This window comes from Otolemur garnettii, unplaced genomic scaffold, assembly GCF_000181295.1.
Source record: "Otolemur garnettii isolate 467f Iridium unplaced genomic scaffold, OtoGar3 scaffold00111, whole genome shotgun sequence".
Lineage (NCBI taxonomy): Eukaryota > Metazoa > Chordata > Mammalia > Primates > Galagidae > Otolemur > Otolemur garnettii.
The window spans coordinates 2449950-2467645 of NW_003852506.1; the positions used below are offsets into that span (position 1 = coordinate 2449950).

Sequence of the window (17696 nt, forward strand, 5' to 3'; positions counted from 1 at the left end):
CCCCGGGACGGCGCCCAGGGCTGTGGGGACCAAGCCACCGAAGCCGGCTCCCAAGCGCGGATCCGGACGGCTGGGCCTGGCACCGAGGAGGGCGGGGACGGAGCCCTCCGGGCGCCCACCTTGGGGAGCGCGATCCTTACGGAAACACCCCTGGAACCCAGAGCCCGGGTGGGGCCTGGATCCCTATCCCGCCCTCTACCCTGCTACTTGGTGCCTAGATTGTCTTCCCTTTAGGTTCAACTTTCTTAATAGCAAAAAGACACATATTAAGCTTTTAACCTCATTTAAAAAATAGTTTAAGGGTCCTGGGGTTAGAATGGGCCCCTGTAGAGGAAAGAGTGAGGTTTGGGGGACAGTGGACACAGAGCAATGGGAGGGAGAGAGAGAAACTTCCCGCCTTTCAGGGGCAAGTGGTGCGGAGCAGGACGTCACCGCAGTAGCCGGGCAGGCACTGGCCCACTCTCCGCTCCTGCGCCTGCGCCTGCTGGGACAGGGAAGATGGGCCAGAAGGCCAGTTCAGCGCTGAAGGAAGGGGGCACAGAAGGGACAGGGTGAACGGACCCGGAATTAAAGGTGAGCCTGCCAGGCAGGGCGGCAACACGGTGTTTCGCAAAGCAGGCTTTCACTTCGGGACTTCCCACATTCCTTTATTTCCTTTCCGTAGAACTGTTTTGAAACTGGCCAGATACTTAAAATAGGTGATGAAATACTTAGCAGGTATTTGAATCATGTACTGGATATTTCAAGACATAGGGATGGGGGTATGAAGAAAAGGGAGGGGGAGCAGGGGAAGGCATTGGTGTGCTCCCACTTACTTAATGGGCACCATGTAGGGTGTAGGGCACACTTGTGCCTGCGGAGCACAACTCCAAGAGGGACTCAACCTAACAAATGCAAATATTGTAACCTAGTTGTTTGTACTCTCACAGTAACCTGCGGGGGGGGGGGGAAGACATAGAGATGTTAAGCGAATAAAGCAGGCTGTAAGCTGTGATCCTTTCAAAAACGATGACTAAAAGTAACTGGGGGAAGTATTCCAAAATACAAACACGGAATAGGTTGTGGGATTGTGAATGGTTTAACTCTTTTCTTTTCTTTTTTTTTTTTTTTAATACTTTTCTGTACCACCACCCCCCTCCATGCATCTTTTATATGGTGAGAATCGTGTTAAAGAAAAGAGCAAGTGTCACCGGCGTCCGCCAAGGCCCAGGAAGGACTTGTGACCCCCTTTGAGGTAGCATGTTTATGAGCAGCCACTCTGAAGCCCGCGGTCCGGACCCAGGTTGGTACTTCTTTCTCCTGAGCTGGAGAGTGTCTTTCCGGAGTTCTTCTCTGCTAACACTTAGAAGGTTGTTTATGTTTTTCCTACATTAAGTACTTGGTGGAATACTGAAAGGACCTCACTGTGTTCCCTGAACGGGCATGATATTCGCAATGTCCCAATTGCAAGTTGTTGTCTCCCAGCCCTAAAGCAGCATGCGTGGAGTTTCTCAGGGGTTGGCATGTCTATCTTGCTGTTCCTCTTGACCCAAGACTCTTGAAGTTATTGATAGCAGACTCTTCCACTGAAGTTCCCAGATCTAAAGAAAACAGGAAGCTACTCCTATTGGCAGTGACCTAACACCCACTGCTCTTTGTCCCTTTCCATTTCCACCTGCATATCATCAGGCAATACCTTGATCATTGCATTGCATAAAGCTCTTAAGTATTAAATAGTTCCCTCCTGCAGTTTCTCCCCTTTGGAGGCAGATTTACTTAAACTTTAGTGCCCCTCTCCACTTGCAGGGATATGGCAAGGCTATGGAAAGGCACTGTGTTCACATGGTCACATGCTTTTGTGAAATCTGCAAAGTAAGAGATTTTAACCACAAATGCTGAGACCTCTGTCTCTTTCCTCTTTGAGTTTCCTTCTAATCCCTTCTCATGTGGGGTGGTGTTGCAGTGGCTATGAAATTTGTGAGAAATGTCTCAACATTTTATAGTGTATCTATCTCTTGAGAGAGAGATGGTAAGTGGTGAAGTTAACAGAAATTTTTCTACTATCAATAATTTAAAAACACACACATAAAAATTTTTTTGAGACACAGTCTTACTGTGTTTTCCTGGGTAGAGCACTGTGGCATCATCATAATTCACAGCATCCTCAATCTCTTGGGCTACAGTAATACTCGAGTCTCCCCAGCAGCTGGGACTACAAGGGTGCTACTAGCCCTTGCTGGGCTAGTTTTTCTATTTTTAGTAGAGATGGGGTCTTGATCTTGCTCAGGCTGACCTTGAACTCCTGAGCTCAAGCAATCCACCCGCTTCAGCCTCCCAGAGTGCTAGAGTTACAGGCATGAGCCACTGCGCCCGGCCAAAAAAAAAAACAAACCCAGAAAAACAAATTTTCTTGAAGACTGAAAAACTTGCTATTTCTATAGAGAATATTTTGATAGAGGAAAGACTGAATTAACTTTCTATTTCTTTCTGTATCTAAGATTACAAAAGGTCATATATAGAGGCAAAGATGACGCAGTAAAAATGAAGGTAAAGAGTATTACGCAAGTGTGTCAGATAGTTAACCAATAGAAATCGTGTTTTTTTTTTGGATTTTGTGATGTTAGTGGTGTCAGGTAGCTCTACACATTTGTAATGTGTTGTTTATTTTCTCATTCTAGTTACTTTTGTGCCTAATTTTATACTTAGTTGTGTGTTCTTTTATAAGGAGGGCTCCCTATATACTGATAAACTTCAGCCCTGTAAAACCTGAGTCCAGCTCACTTCTTTTTATTAATTTGCTATCTCCCTGAAATGGTTTCCCCATACTAATAGTCTAGAGGGGCTCCCCTCCTTCCCTGGAGGGGACCCCGGGGTGGCAGAAAGAAGCCAGCATTTCTGGCTGCCCGAGGTGCTTCTCCAGGTGCTGTCACACGCAGTCCTCGCAGTGGGGTAGCTGAGGAGACAGCAGACCTCAGTAACTTGCCCTGTGGCAGATTTGTGCTGTGCCGACTCTGCTAAGCTGTGACTACATTTCCTAGAATTTCCCTCCCTAAATAGTTCCGAGGTAACATGGGCAGGGAGGGATGTTTATATGTGTTCTAGGCCATTTTCTGTTGCTTATAACAGAATACATGAAACTGGGTCATTTGTAAAGAAAAGGAATGCCCTTCTTACAGTTATGAAGGCTGAGAAGTCTGAGGTTGAGGGACTGCATCTGGTGAGAGCCACCTGGTCGGGAAGAGTCCTGTAGAGGTGCAGGATATCATATGGTGAAGGGGCCGAGTGTGATAATGTCTTCCGGTCTCTCTTCCTCTTCTTATGAAGCCACCAAGGGAGTCCCGCTCCCATCATACTCCATTAATCCATGAATCAATTAATCCATTTTCATGAGGCAGGGCCCTCATGACCCAATCACTACCTCTTGAAGGCCCCACCTTTCTTTTACTTTCTTTTTTTTTGTAGAGATAGTCTCACTTTATGGCCCCCGTGGCATCACACAGCTCACTGCAACCTCCAATTCCTGGGCTTAGGTGATTCTCTTGCCTCATCTTCCCAATAGCTGGGACTACAGGCGCCCACCATAGCACCTGGCTATTTTTTTGTTGCAGTTTGGCTGGGGGCAGGTTTGAACCCACCACCCTCAGTATGTGGCCAGCGCCACCCATGAAGGCTCTACCTTTTTTTATTTTCTTTTTTTTGAGACAGAGCCTCAAGCTGTCCCCCTGGGTAGAGTGCTGTGGCATCACAACTCACAGCAACCTCCAACTCCTGGGCTCAAGCGAGTCTCCTGCCTCAGCCTCCCAAGTAGCTGTACCCACCAAGGCACCCACCACAACGCCCCGCTATTTTTTTTTTTTTTTGGTTGTTGTTTGGCGGGCCCAGGCTGGATTCCAACCTGCCACCTTAGGTGTATGTGGCTGGCGCCTTAACCACTTGAGCCACAGGCGCCGAGCCAAGGCCCTACCTTTTGATACTGCCACACTGGGAATTAAATTTTCAAAACATAAAATTTGGGAGACACAAGTCTAGAAGTGTGCATGACTGGGGGAGGTGAGGGTGAGGGGGCAGCCACTTTCTGTTACACCTGGGAGGTTGGGGAGGACATCGTCACAGCTTCTGTGCTTGTGCTCTGGATAGTGGAGCCTCTGGATCTCCAGCCGGTCCTGTGTGGTTGTGTAAGTTGGAGGTAAGGAGATGAAGCATTACCGAGGGGGTTCCAGCCCGTCCCTGATTCATCACCAAGTGGCCCCTTGATCTGTGGCTTGGTATGTGCTCTTCTAAGAAATTCCAGTATTAATAGAGGGAATGGCACATCAGCAACCGACAAATTCCCTCAGGTCTCCAATGGTGGGTTTTCTCACTCTGTCATGGGCCACAACCTTCTCCTTTCATCACCCCACTAATGTTGTACTTCTGCTTCCCCAGCAGGGCCACCCTAAAGCCTTATTCTAAAAATGCCTAGTCTGGCCAGGCTCATACCTGTACCCCAGCTCTGGGAATCTGAGGTGGGAGGATTCCCCGAGTTTAGGAATTTGAAAACAGCCTGAGCAAAGCTAGAAAAATTAGGCATTGTGGGCAGGCACCTGCGGTCCCAGCTACTCAGGAGGCTGAGACAGGAGGATTGCTTGAGCCCAAGAGTCTGAGGCTGCTGTGAGCCAGGCTGATGCCATGGCTCTCTGGCCTAAGTAACAGAGTGAGACTCTGTACCAAAAAACGAATATCAGCTTGGCACCTGTGAATCAAGTCGCTAAGGCGCCAGCCACATACACCTAAGGTGGCCGGTTCAAATCCAGCCCGACCCACCAAACAACAATGATGCCTGCAACCAAAAAAAAAAAAAAAATAGCCAGGCATTGTGGTGGGCGCCTGTGGTCCCAGCTACTTGGGAGGCAGAGGCAGGAGACTCGCTTGAGTCCAGGAGTTGGAGGTTGCTATGAGCTGTGATGCCACGGCACTCTACCCAGGGGGACAGCTTGAGGCTCTGTCTCAAAAAAAAAAAAACAAAAAAGACCCAAATATCAACAGGCCAGGCGCAGTGGCTCATGCCTGTAATCCTAACACTCTGGGATCCAGTGGCAGGAGGATTGTTTCAGGAGTTTGAGACTGGCCTAAGGAAGAGCGAGACCCCCATCTCTAAAAATAACCCAGCTTTGTAGTAGGTGCCTATACTCCCAGTACTCAGAAGGCTGAAACAAGAGAATCAGTTGAGCCCAAGAGTTTGAGGTTGCTGTGAGCTGTCATGCCACCGCATTCAATGTCAGGGTGACAGAGTGAGATTCTGTCTCAAAAAAAAAAATTCTTTTTCTAGCACCTCCTATTGAGGGCCCTCACAGAAGTAACTATTACAAAATACAACGTTCTACATTTCATTCCTCCTTAAAATGAGGAATTAACAGTATTTTGAAATTTGTGAAGGAGGAGAGAGAACAGGCAAACACAAGAGAAAATTTTATGGTTCCTCTTAATCTCTTTGAAAAGAGAAGAGACTCTGACATTTTATTTATTTATTTTTGAGACAGAGCTGGGTAAAGTGCCATAGTGTCATCATAGCTCAAAACAATCTCAAACCCTTTGGACTCAACTGATCTTCATGGTTTAGCCCTCTCAGTAGCTAAAACTATAGGCGCATGCCACAATGCCAGGCTAGTTTTCCTGTTTTTTTAAGAGATGGGGTCTGGCTTTTGCTCAGGCTGGACTTGAACTCCTGAGCTCAAGCAACCTACTCGTCTCAGCCTCCCAGAGTGCTAGGATTACAGGCGTGAGCCACCATGCTGGCTCCACATTTTAGATACGTATCAAAGTCGTAAAGTTCCTGGCCCTGTTGTGTGTGTAAGTGTCAACTACCCCATGTGCAAGTGTCAACTACCACAGGGACAGAGCCAGAGCCTCCAAAGCTGCCGGTGGGAGCTGGAAGGGGCAGGCCTGAGATTTTCTGATGAGTTCACAGGGCAGCATTTACATAATGAAACCTCTTGGGTTTTATCATTCAGAGAAACTCAAACTGATCCCTGATTTCTGGAAAGATTAAGATCAGACCATTTTTTTTTGAGTGTTTAAATGTGCTTCTGGGGATGCTGTAAATCTCCAGGAAAAACCTGGCAGGGGGCACAAGTAGGGGCAGTTCTTTGATAGAGGGCTCAGTCTAGGGGTACAGAGGGCATCCAGGGAGTCACCTCAGCGCCATCAGCAAAATGGGAGTCAAGCACATATTCTCTAATACAAAGAGGTTGATAGAGCCAAATGTAGGGACCTGCCCAAATAGAACTGTCCAGCTCAGGGAGGAATGAATGCCCCACCCAGGGAAGAGTGAATGTACCAATCCCTACCCCTCCGACCCTTTAAATTCCCATCCACCTTAACCCATGTGCTGACTCCTTTCTCGGAAATAAAGGCCGCATTGCCCACACAGAACCTGGACTCCAATTTCCTTTCATTCACATCTCAGAATAATTTCTCATTTTGGTCCTTAACCTCTCAGAGGTGCCATTTGTCGAGATCCTACCCTACCTTGTATATGAGGTCCGGCAATTAAATTTGTGAGCTCATCCTATAAAAAGTGCTACATACCTCGTTGCTGAATATCACTATGGTCAAGTACTCCCCTGGGAAGTACCTGTCATTGTACCAAAGGTCTGACAATTAAGTTCATGACCTCATTCTGGAAAAAGTGCTTTGAAAGTGCTTTGGACTAGGCACTAGCATTGCTGCATAGTTCTTCTTTTTTTTCTTCTCTCGCTCTCTTTTTTTTGTTTTTGTTTTTATTTTGCTGCATAGCCTCTTAAGGGGAGGTGACTGTAGTGATATTCTGCAGTGAGATAATGTAGCTCTTTTTCTAGGATGAGTTCAAGAACTTAATTGTCAGACCTGGTATATTGCTGTTGATTGCATAACAAACCTACAAGGTAGGGGATAGTAGGTATTTATCTTGTTTGTCCAGCATGTTTTGAACACCTTTGCTGTATTTGGGGAAATTTCAGTCTTAGAGTATGCCTCTTCCTTTGCATAAAATTCAAATTCTCAGCCTCTTTTTGGGAGGATACATGTTATTCACCCCCGGTGGGAGCATCCTTCTATTATATACCTTCCTTGGGCCAAAAATCACAGAAGAATTCACTTTCAAGAACCACCTGGAGCTTTCCACAGACCCTGATTTCTTGATAATTTTCCATCAAGGAAATCAGTCTCATATAACTAAAATAATTTTACATCACATTTTCTTTTTTTTTTTTTTTTTTTGAGACAGAGCCTCAAGCTGTCCCCCTGGGTAGAGTGCTATGGCATTATAGCTCACAGCAACCTCCAACTCCTGGGCTCAAGCGAGTCTCCTGCCTCCGCCTCCCAAGTAGCTGGGACCACAGGCGCCCGCCACAACGCCCGGCTATTTTTTTTTTTTGGTTGCAGCTGTCATTGTTGTTTGGCGGGTCCGGGCTGGGGATTCGAACCCGCCACCTTAGGTGTACGTGGCTGGCGCCTTAGCCGGTTGAGCTATAGGCGCCGAGCCTACATCACATTTTCTAGAAGTTAAAAACATTTGTTCTCTCTTTGCAAGCATACATGTGCAAACATATAAACATACCCTTTGAATACATTCTAGGCCAGGCGAGGTGGCTCATGCCTGTAATCCTAGCACTCCGGGAGGCCAAGGTGGTTGAGTTGCTTGAGCTCAGGAGTTCCAGAAAAACCTGAGCACGAGTGAGACCTCATCTCTACCAAAAATAGATAAAACTAGCTGGGCATCATGGCTGGCTTCGATAGTCCTAGCTACTCAGGAGGCTGAGGGAAGAGAATCATCTGAGCCCAAGAGTTTTGAGGTTGCTGTGAGCTATGACACCACAGCATTCTACCCAGAGTGATAGAGTGAGACTCTGTCTCAAAAAAAAAAATACACTCTTTATTTTCAAAATATATATTGGAATCTTTTTTTCCAAATGTGTATTTAGATTACTGTTACTCTTGTGTTTGAAAATGTGTAGCTGTACCTCTTATAAATCTCGTATACTCTGGTTTTATTCACCTGTGAGAACTGGAGTCTTCGACTTCTCTGTGTGTGTGTGTGTGTTGGGAGAGGGTTCTGGTCTTGGCTAGGCCAACATGTAAAAAAGAGCCCATAGAATAGAAAGGTTAAGGAAGTGAAGTGAGTACTGTATCATCTGGCCTCTGTCTGATGATTGTTTAAGAAAGCACTATTCGCAATTTCAAAAAACTCTGCTTGTGTTGCCACAGCGTGATCTCACTGGATGAATCAGCCCCAGTTAATGCTTTCCGTGTTCTGCAACCAGGCAGAAGTCAACAGCTGGCATTGCTGGTGGCAGACCTGCATTGCCACAGTGAGGGAGTACGATTCTAGCCACAAGTGAAGAAATCCCACGCTTTCTTTCATTCTCCCGGGGAGCCTTTCTGGGAGCAAACACGTAACTTCCCCAGGGCTTTCTGAGCTGCTGAGACCACTGTGGAGGCTCCCAGCAATGCTGGGGACCCGGCTGAAAAGCCCCAGCTCAGAAATGGGTGACCCAGTTTCTTCCCACCAGCGCATGCTGTGGAGGCCTGCCGGGAGCCCCCCATTCTTGGAGGGTGTACTGATTTCCTGTTGCTGCTATAATGCGTCACTTCAGATTTGGTGGCTTAAAAATATATACTTTATCTTATAGTTCTAGAGGTTAGAAATGCAAAATGGATTGGCAGGGCTGCGGTCCTTCCAGATGTTCTGGGAAGAATCTGTTTCCTTGACTTTTTCAGCTGCTAAAGGCTGCCACGTCCCTGCCATGAGTCTTTCTTCCATCTTCAAGCTGGCAGTGTAGTCTTTAATTCTCTCTCTCTGGTCTCTGCTGCCATCAGCACATTCTTCCTTAGACCCACCTGCTGCCTCTTTCCCATATAAGGACCTTCCTGTTTTCCTTTGGGCTCACCCAGATAACTCCAGGAAATCTCACCCTCTCAAGTTTCTTAACTTAGTCACATCTGCTAAGTTCCTTCTACTATACAAAGTCTGGAGGGTCATTATTCAGCCCACCACAACAGCTGCACAGAATGACATCAGGCAGATGGGTGGCTGTTCCCAGCATCTCTTCCCTGGGCTCTTTGCCCCACTTCCGTGTTGGACTGTCCCCTTTCCCTCTGCCCACCTCACAAGCATGCACACCTCTCTGGAGCCTGTCAGGTCTCGGCTGGCTACTACCAGCTTTCCCTGTCCCTTAAAGTCTGCAGGCCTGTGCCCAGGGCTGTATTTCCTGGTGCTGGTATTAGGCCTTTTCTTGTTAAATTCAGTGCATTTCTAAATTGGCTTAGGTAAAGCCTGCCTTAAACTAAAGAGCAGGTAGAAAAGATTAAAATTGTTTTCTAAGGCCCTGGAATGAGGGAGAGTAGGGGTAGGAAAGATTGGCTTCACTTCTTGAACAATCTGTCTATATTCATTTATGGACAAGGCTGTAATTTTCTGATTGCAGAAAGGCCATAGCAGGGATTTGGCTCCAGGCAATGTTGGCCAGTTGTCAGGTTTGCGGTAGGGAGAGAAAGTTTATTGGGAACAGTGGTGTTCTTTAATTCCTTCTTTTTTCTGGGTGCGCATTCCTCTTGCAGAGGCTCATGCCAAGACTGAGACTTCCAGGAAAAGCCAGTGTATGGTGTAATAATATAAGACGAATCTCCTGAATCAACACTGTGGATTAGCCTGGCCAGGACCTAGGATAATCAACTGGATTCTACTACTCAGTAATAAAAAAGTTAATGGCTACCCTGTTCTTTAGAATTCTAAAACAGCTTAGAATAATAAATGTGTTGGAAAGAAATCCTCATGACCCTGACAAGAGGACAGCCATCTTGGGAGGACTGCTAGTGATAGCAAGCAGGTTAGAGACCAAAGGGCGTGGTGAACACGTATAGCCGTCTGTACTGTATGCTTGTGTTATTTTTTAATGTAAATATTTATAAATAAAAAATAATATATGATATAAATGATATAAAAAATTGTAGACCTGGGAGGCACCTGTGGCTCAAAGGAGTAGGATGCTGGCCCCATATGCCAGAGGTGGCAGGTTCAAACCCAGCCCCGGCCAAAAACTGCAAAAAAAAGAGATCCATTTGGGTGGTGCCTGTGGCTCAAAAGGGTAGGGTGCCAGCCCCATATGCTGGAGGTGGCAGGTTCAAACATGCCACAAGGCAAAAAAAAAAAAAAAAAAAAAAATTGTAGACCTGTGGAAAATGTGTGAGCTTAGGAAATGTACTCTACACTGAGTAACAGAGTGAGATTTTGTCTCAAAAAAAAATGTATTGAAAGAAATGGCTCCATTTACATTTTTAATTCCTCAACAAATATGTATTGGGCACTTGCTACATGCCAGGAATTGTTCTAGACACTTGAGATTCAGTGGTGACCAAAGCATTATAGCTAAACTTAGCTAGGAATTTTTCTCCCCTTTCTTCCTTTTTCTTTTCTAAAATTAAAGATAAGGGTCTGGCTACATTTCCCACGCTGGCCTTCAGCTCCTAGGCTCAAATGATTCTCTGGCCTTAGCCTTCCAAGTAGCTGGACTACATCTGCATGCCATCCTGCCTGGCTTTTACTAACTCAAAACTACCTGTAAGTAAAGAGCCTTACTTAGACAGGAAGCAAGATAGATCAGTGGACAAATTTGATTACTGAAAACATTTTTTACTTCCTCACCTACAGAAGTTTTTTCATCTGCCTAAAGAATGTATCTTTATTAAATAGCTGGGAACAGATATGCATTTCTTCACAACAGCACTCAGAAATAAGAACCATCAAAATTTTTTTTGCTATCTTGGGCAGCACCTGTGGCTCAAGGAGTAGGGCATTGGCCCAAATACCCGGGATTGGGTAGGGGAGTGGGGAGGTAGTGGGTTCAAGTCTGGCCCCGGCCAAAACTTTTTTTTTGCTATTTAAATCAAATCAAATCAGTCTCCATGCCTAACTTCCTAGGACTTTAGGGTTGGACAAAGTTTAGTAAATGTGGGGAGGGACTCTAGCCTTGAATATGCTATAAGCATGGCTGATATGCTCATCTGTTTATTCAAAGATGATAGGGCTGGGCAGTGCCCGTAGCTCAGTTGGTAGGATGCCAGCCACATACCCTGAGGCTGGTGGGTTGGAACCTGTCCTGGGCCAGCTAAAACAGCAATAGCAACAAAAACAAACAAACAAACAAAATAGCTGGGTGTTGTGGCAGGCACCTATAGTCCCAGCTACTTGGGAGACTAGGGCTAGAGAATCGCTTAAGCCTTAAGAGTTTGAGGTTGCTATGAGCTGTGACCCCCATGGCACTCTACCCACGGTGACAGCTTGACACTCTGTCTCAAAAAAAAAAGATAGTAGGGCTGCTGTTGGTGTCCTCAGGCATCCGGGACTCCCCCCACCTCCTGCCATTCAAACTCCTGCCTAGCCCCACAGGTATCCTCAGAACCAGCTTCCTTGATTCTGGGCCACTCCCTTTTTTCTGGACAAGCTTTCCAACTCCTGGGTTTGGTCCCCAGGAACTCTATGACAAAACTCTCACCCGGAGTCAAGGGCCCTGGGACGCCCCAGTAGGGCAAGGGGAAATGATTTTTTTTTCTGGTATCTACAGGCCATCCTTTTTCAGGCATTTCTCAGAACTACAGCAGTATCAACATGAAAGGAAGCACAAACAAATAGAAATGACTGTTCCTAGTCCGAGAATTGAATTCCCCCTTACTCTTTTCACTTTAGAAGCAGATTAGTCTTATTTCCAAGAATCAAAATGCCAACCTTCTATTCTACCTTGCATTTAGAAATGGTTGCAATTGGTAGGAAAAGGACTACACAGATGACAATGGGAAAGAATGAGAGAGGATGTAAAGCCAGTTATGAAGGAAAGGTAGCAATATAAAGTGAAATGCCTTTTGTCGTTCCTTTAAACAAACTATGATACAGGCTCAGTGCCTGTGGCTCAAGCAGCTAAGGCGCCAGCCACATACACCTGAGCTGGAGGGTTCAAATCCAGCCTGGGCCCACCAAACAACAATGACGGCTGCAACCAAAAAATAGCCAGGTGTTGTGGCAGGCACCTGTAGTCCCAGTTACTTGGGAGGCAGAGGCAGGAGAAAAGCTTGAGCCCCAGGAGTTGGAGGTTGCTGTGAGCTGTGATGCCACAGCACTCTACCCAGGGGGACAGCTTGAGGCTCTGTCTCAAAACAACAACAACAACAACAAAAAAAAAACCTCTGATACAAAACTATTGCTTACCCATTATTTAGAGATATAATAAAATCTTCTGTGTTTAGAACACAGAACCCATGATAAAAACATGGTTTTCCCTTAGTAATTAATTTTATTATTGGATTATTATTATTATTATAATTTTGCAATTTTTGGCCGGGCTGGGTTTGAACCTGTCACCTCCGGCATATGGGGCTGGCGCCCTACTCCTTTGAGCCATAGGCGCTGCCCATATTGGATTTTTTTAATATAAAGTTTATGGTTTTGAATAACATTAGATTTACAGAGAAAGTGCAGAGATAGGACAGAGAGTGCCACATGCCTCTCACCTAATTTTAATTTCCCCTAAAGTTAACATTTTACATTACTAAGACACATTTGTCAAAATCCAGAAACCAACAAAGCATTTTTTTTTTCTTTTAGAGTTTCACCCTGTTGCACAAGCTTCACCCTGTTGCTGTGGCATCATTATAGCTCACAGCAACCTCAACTTCTGGGTCCAAGCGATTCTCCTGCTCAGCTTCCTGAGTAGCTGGAAGTACAGTCATCTGCCACCATACCCAGCTCATTTTCCTATTTTTAGTAGAGATGGTGGTCTTATTCTTGCTCAGGCTGATCTCAAGCAATCCTTCCTCCTTAGCTTCCTAGAGTGCTAGGATTACAGACAGGATCCACCGCATCTGGCCAACAATGCATCTTAATATTAATTAAACTCCTGACCTTATATGGATTTCACCAGTTTCCAAATTTTTCTGTTCTAGAATACAGTCCAGAGTACCACATGGGCAAAGTGACCCCCAAATGCAGAAGGAACAGAGAAACCAGAGAACACTGCAGAGAAAAGCAGTTTGTCAGAAGAAGGTGTTTACTGGAGAACGTAGAGACAGAAGTGGGGTCTTCTGTGCCCACTAGACAGGGAGATCTTGCTACTGCTACCCACCCAGACCTAGGGCTTATATATCATAGGGATTGACTTTCCAGGAAAGACAAGAGTGCTGTGTATTAGCCTGTAATTTGTGTGATGACATCTAGGTTGTTTTGCTCTAAAGACAGGCTTTACAGTAAATTCATGCTCTTACATAAGGTATAGTAGATAAACTGGAAATCTTAGTGGTGTCCCCAGAACTGTGGTTACTCAAAAGTCAACATGGCAGATTAGTACTCAAGATGGAGTCACTTTAACCTCCATAACCATAACCATGAACATTGCTTTGGATTCCTTTTGAGGTGGTAGGTAGAGAATTACAAATAGGGTAGAATTAATTACGAGTTATCCTGCTGCAGCTACTGAATCTGGGCCTTCTTTTGAGTTTAGTTTGCCTTTTAAAAAGAAACTGATACCCAACTGTTATTCAGCATAAGGTTGTTTAACTTCCATGCCTTTGTGTGGGGTTAAACATTTTTGTTGGAGTTGAGTCCCACCTTTAGTGCCTTGTGGTCTGAGAAGATGCAAGGTAAAATTTCAATTCTTTTGATTCTGTTGAGGTTTATTTTGTGTCCTAGGATATGATCAATTTTGGAGAATGTTCCATGGGAAGATGAGAAGAATGTATATTCAGTTGGGTGCAGGAAGAAGTAAAAAAGGAAATCATTAACTTCCTTGAGTCTAACAAGAATGAAGACAAGCTACGAAAACCTGTGGGGTGCAGCAAAAGCTGTCCTGAGAGGAAAAGTTATCGCTTTAGAAGCCTACATTTGAAAAACAGAAAGAGAGCACATCCACAAACTCACAAGCCATCTTATAGAACTGGAAAAAGGAGAATAATCTTAAATCTAAACCCAGCAGAAGAAAAGAAATATCCAAAATTAAATGAGAGATTAATGAAATTGAAAACAAAAGAATCATTCAGAAAATTAATGAAATAAGGAGTTGGTTTTTTGAAATAATAAATAACATAGGTAAACCTTTGGCCAGACTAACTAGAAATAAAAAATTAAAATCTCTAGTAACCTCAATCAGAAATGATAAAGGGGAAATAACAACTGATGCCACAGAGATACAAGAGATCATATCTGAATACTACCAGAAACTTTATGCCCAGAAATTTAACAATGTGAAGGAAAGCAATCAATATTTGGATTCACACCCTCTCCCTAGACTTAGCCCAGATGAAATAGATCTCCTGAATAGACCAATTTCAAGCACTGAGATCAAAGAAACAATAAAAAATCTCTCAACAAAAAAATGCCCCGGTCCAGATGGCTTTACACCAGAATTCTATCAAACCTTCAAAGAACAGTTTATTCCCATACTGTAGAAATTATTCCAAAAAATGGAGGAGGAAAGAATCTCTTCCTTGTGTTCTATGAAGCAAACATCACCCTGATACCAAAACCAGGAAAAGACCCAACTAAAAAGGAGAACTCAAGACCAGTTTCACTAATAAATATAGATGCAAAAATTCTCAACAAAAGCCTAGCCAATAGATTATAGCTTATCATCAAAAAAGTCATACATCCTGATCAAGTAGGTTTCATCCCAGGGATGCAAGGCTGGTTTAATATATGCAAATCCATAAACGTTATTCACCATATCAACAGAAGCAAAAACAAAGCCAATATGATCCCTCAATAGATTCAGAAAAAGCATTTGATAAAATCCAGCATCCTTTTCCAGTTAGAACACTGAAGAGTTGAGGCATAGGTGGCACATTACTTAAACTCATTGAAGCTATCTATGACAAACCCACAGGTAATATTTTACTGCATGGAGTTAAACTGAAAGCTTTGCCACTTAGAACTGGAACCAGACAAAGTTGTCCTCTGTCACCATTACTATTCAACATGGTGCTGGAAGTTCTGGCCAATACAGTTAGGCAAGACAAGGATATAAAGGGCATCCAAATGGGAGCAGAGGAGGTCAGACTCTCCTTCTTTGCTGATGACATATGATCTTATACTTAGAGAGCCCCAAAGACTCAACCACAAGACTCTTGGAAGTCATCAAAAAATACAGTAATGGATATATTTGGACCATGGATATATAATGGACAGGATATAAAATCAACGTCCGCAAGTCAGTTGCCTCTGTATACACCAGTAACAGCCAAGATGAGAGGCTAATTAAGGACACAATGCCGTTCATCATAGCACCAAAGAAAATGAAATACCTAGGAATATACCTAACAAAAGAGGTGAAGGATCTCTATAAAGAAAATTATGAAACCCTAAGAAAGGAGATAGCATAGGACTTGAACAAATGGAACAACATACCATGCTTATGGCTGGGAATAATCAATTTTGTTAAAATGTCTATACTTCCCAGAGTGATCTACCGATTCAACGCCATCCCTATTAAAATACCAACATCCTATTTTCAAGACTTGGAAAAAATGATTCTGCATTTTGTATGGAACCAGAAAAACCCCGTATAGCTAAGGCAGTTCTTAGTAATAACAAAGCCAGGGGCATCACCATACCAGATTTTTAGGCTGTACTACAAGGCCATAGTGGCCAAGACAGCATGGTACTGGTGCAAAAATAGAGACATAGACATTTGGAACCAAATAGAAAACCAGGAAATGAAACCAACAACTTAAACCACCTAATCTTCGATAAACCTAACAAGAACATCCACTGGGAGAAAGACTCCCTATTCAATAAACGGCGCTGGGAGAACTGGATATCCACACGTAAAAGACTGAAACTGGACCCACACCTTTCTTCACTCACAAAAATTGATTCAAGATAGATAAAGGACTTAAATTTAAGGCATGAAACAATAAAAGTCTTCAAAGAAAGCATAGGAAAAACACTCAAAGATATCGGCCCGGGGAAAGACTTCATGAAGAAGACCGCTGTGGCAATTGCAACAACAACAAAAATAAACAAATGGGATTTGATTAAACTGAAAATCTTCTGTACAGCTAAGGAGACAACAACCAAAGCAAATAGACAACCTACCCAATGGGAAAGGATATTTGCATATTTTGAATCAGACAAAAGCTTAATAACTAGGATCTATAGAGAACTCAAATTGATCCACATGAAAAAAGCCAACAATCCCATACATCAATGGGGAAGAGAGATGAACAGAACCTTCTCTGAAGAAGACAGATGAATGGCTAGCAAACATGAAAAAATGCTCGTCACCCCTAATTATTAGAGAAGTGCAAATTAAAACCACCCTGAGATACCATCTAACCTCAGCAAGAATGGCGCATATCACAAAATCTCAAAACTGGATGCTGGCGGGGATGTGGAGAGAAAGCAACACTTTTACACTGCTGGTGGGACTGCAAACTAATACAACCTTTTTGGAAGGAAGTGTGGAGAAACCTCAAAGAACTCAACCTAGACCTCCCGTTTGATCCTGCAATCCCATTACTGGGAATCTATCCAGAAGGGAAAAAAAAAGCTTTTATTATAAAGAAAATTATACTAGACTGTTTATCACAGTTCAATTTACAATTGCTAAAATGTGGAAACAGCCTAAATGCCCACCAACCCAGGAATGGATTAATAAGCTGTGGTATATGTATACCATGGAATACTATTCAGCCATTAAAAAAGGTGGAGATTTTGAAGCATTTGCACTAACCTGGATGGAGGTGGAACACGTTATTCTTAGTGAAGCATCACAGGAATGGAAAAGCATGAATCCTATGTATTCAACTTTGATATGAGGACAATTAATGACACAGTGGGGGAATGGGGGGAGAGGAGCACAGACAGAAAGAGAAGGAGGATGGGGGCGAGGGAAAGGAAAAAAAAAGAAAATAGTGACTAATTCTCACATAAATTGGATTTAATTTTGACCAAAGTACACTATTTGAACAATAATTTTTAATTCAACTTGTTAATATGTTGTTTAGGATACTGCATCCTCATTTATAAGTGAAATATGTTTGTAATTTCTCTTTATAATAATATATTTTTCAATTTTAATATCAGGTATATCCAGATGAAGTAGAATGATTTTGAAGTATGATTTGTTTTTTGAAATTATCTTCTATTTTTATTTACAAAAATAAATATTCTCTATTTTTGAGACTTTGGGGAAAAAAAAGAAGTTAATTCATGACTCCATACTGAACCTCAGAGTCAAAGCATTCTATGATAGACATACTTTTTTTTTATTAAAACATAGCTGTGTACATTAAGATAGACATACTTTTATCTGACAATGTGAATGTTACTTTTTTATTATTATTATTATTGTTATTGTTCAATATTTCGTTGCAGCAATCATGTGATTTCTTTTTTTTTATTAAATCATATCTGTGTAATAATGCTATCATGGGGTACAGTGTACTGTTTCTATATACTTTGAATACTTTGAATAATTTGAAATACTTTCACCCAACTGGTTAACATAGCCTTCATGTGTTTTTCTTAGTTATTGTGTTAAGACATTTATATTCTGGCTTGGCTCCTATAGCTCAACCGGCTAAGGCGCCAGCCACGTACACCTAAGGTGGCGGGTTCGAATCCCCAGCCCAGACCCGCCAAACAACAATGATGGCTGCAACCAAAAAATAGCCGGGCGTTGTGGCGGGCGCCTGTGGTCCCAGCTACTTGGGAGGCG

General features: G+C 43.5%; 1 long non-coding RNA gene across 1 annotated transcript; it reads left to right on the forward strand.

The window, feature by feature from the left end:
• Positions 1-492: 492 nt before the first annotated feature.
• LOC111727543 lies at positions 493-13702 on the forward strand. The gene is made up of 3 exons (XR_002775073.1): positions 493-573; positions 1161-1282; positions 13673-13702. It is a non-coding gene; the product is annotated as an uncharacterized LOC111727543 (long non-coding RNA).
• Positions 13703-17696: the final 3994 nt, after the last annotated feature.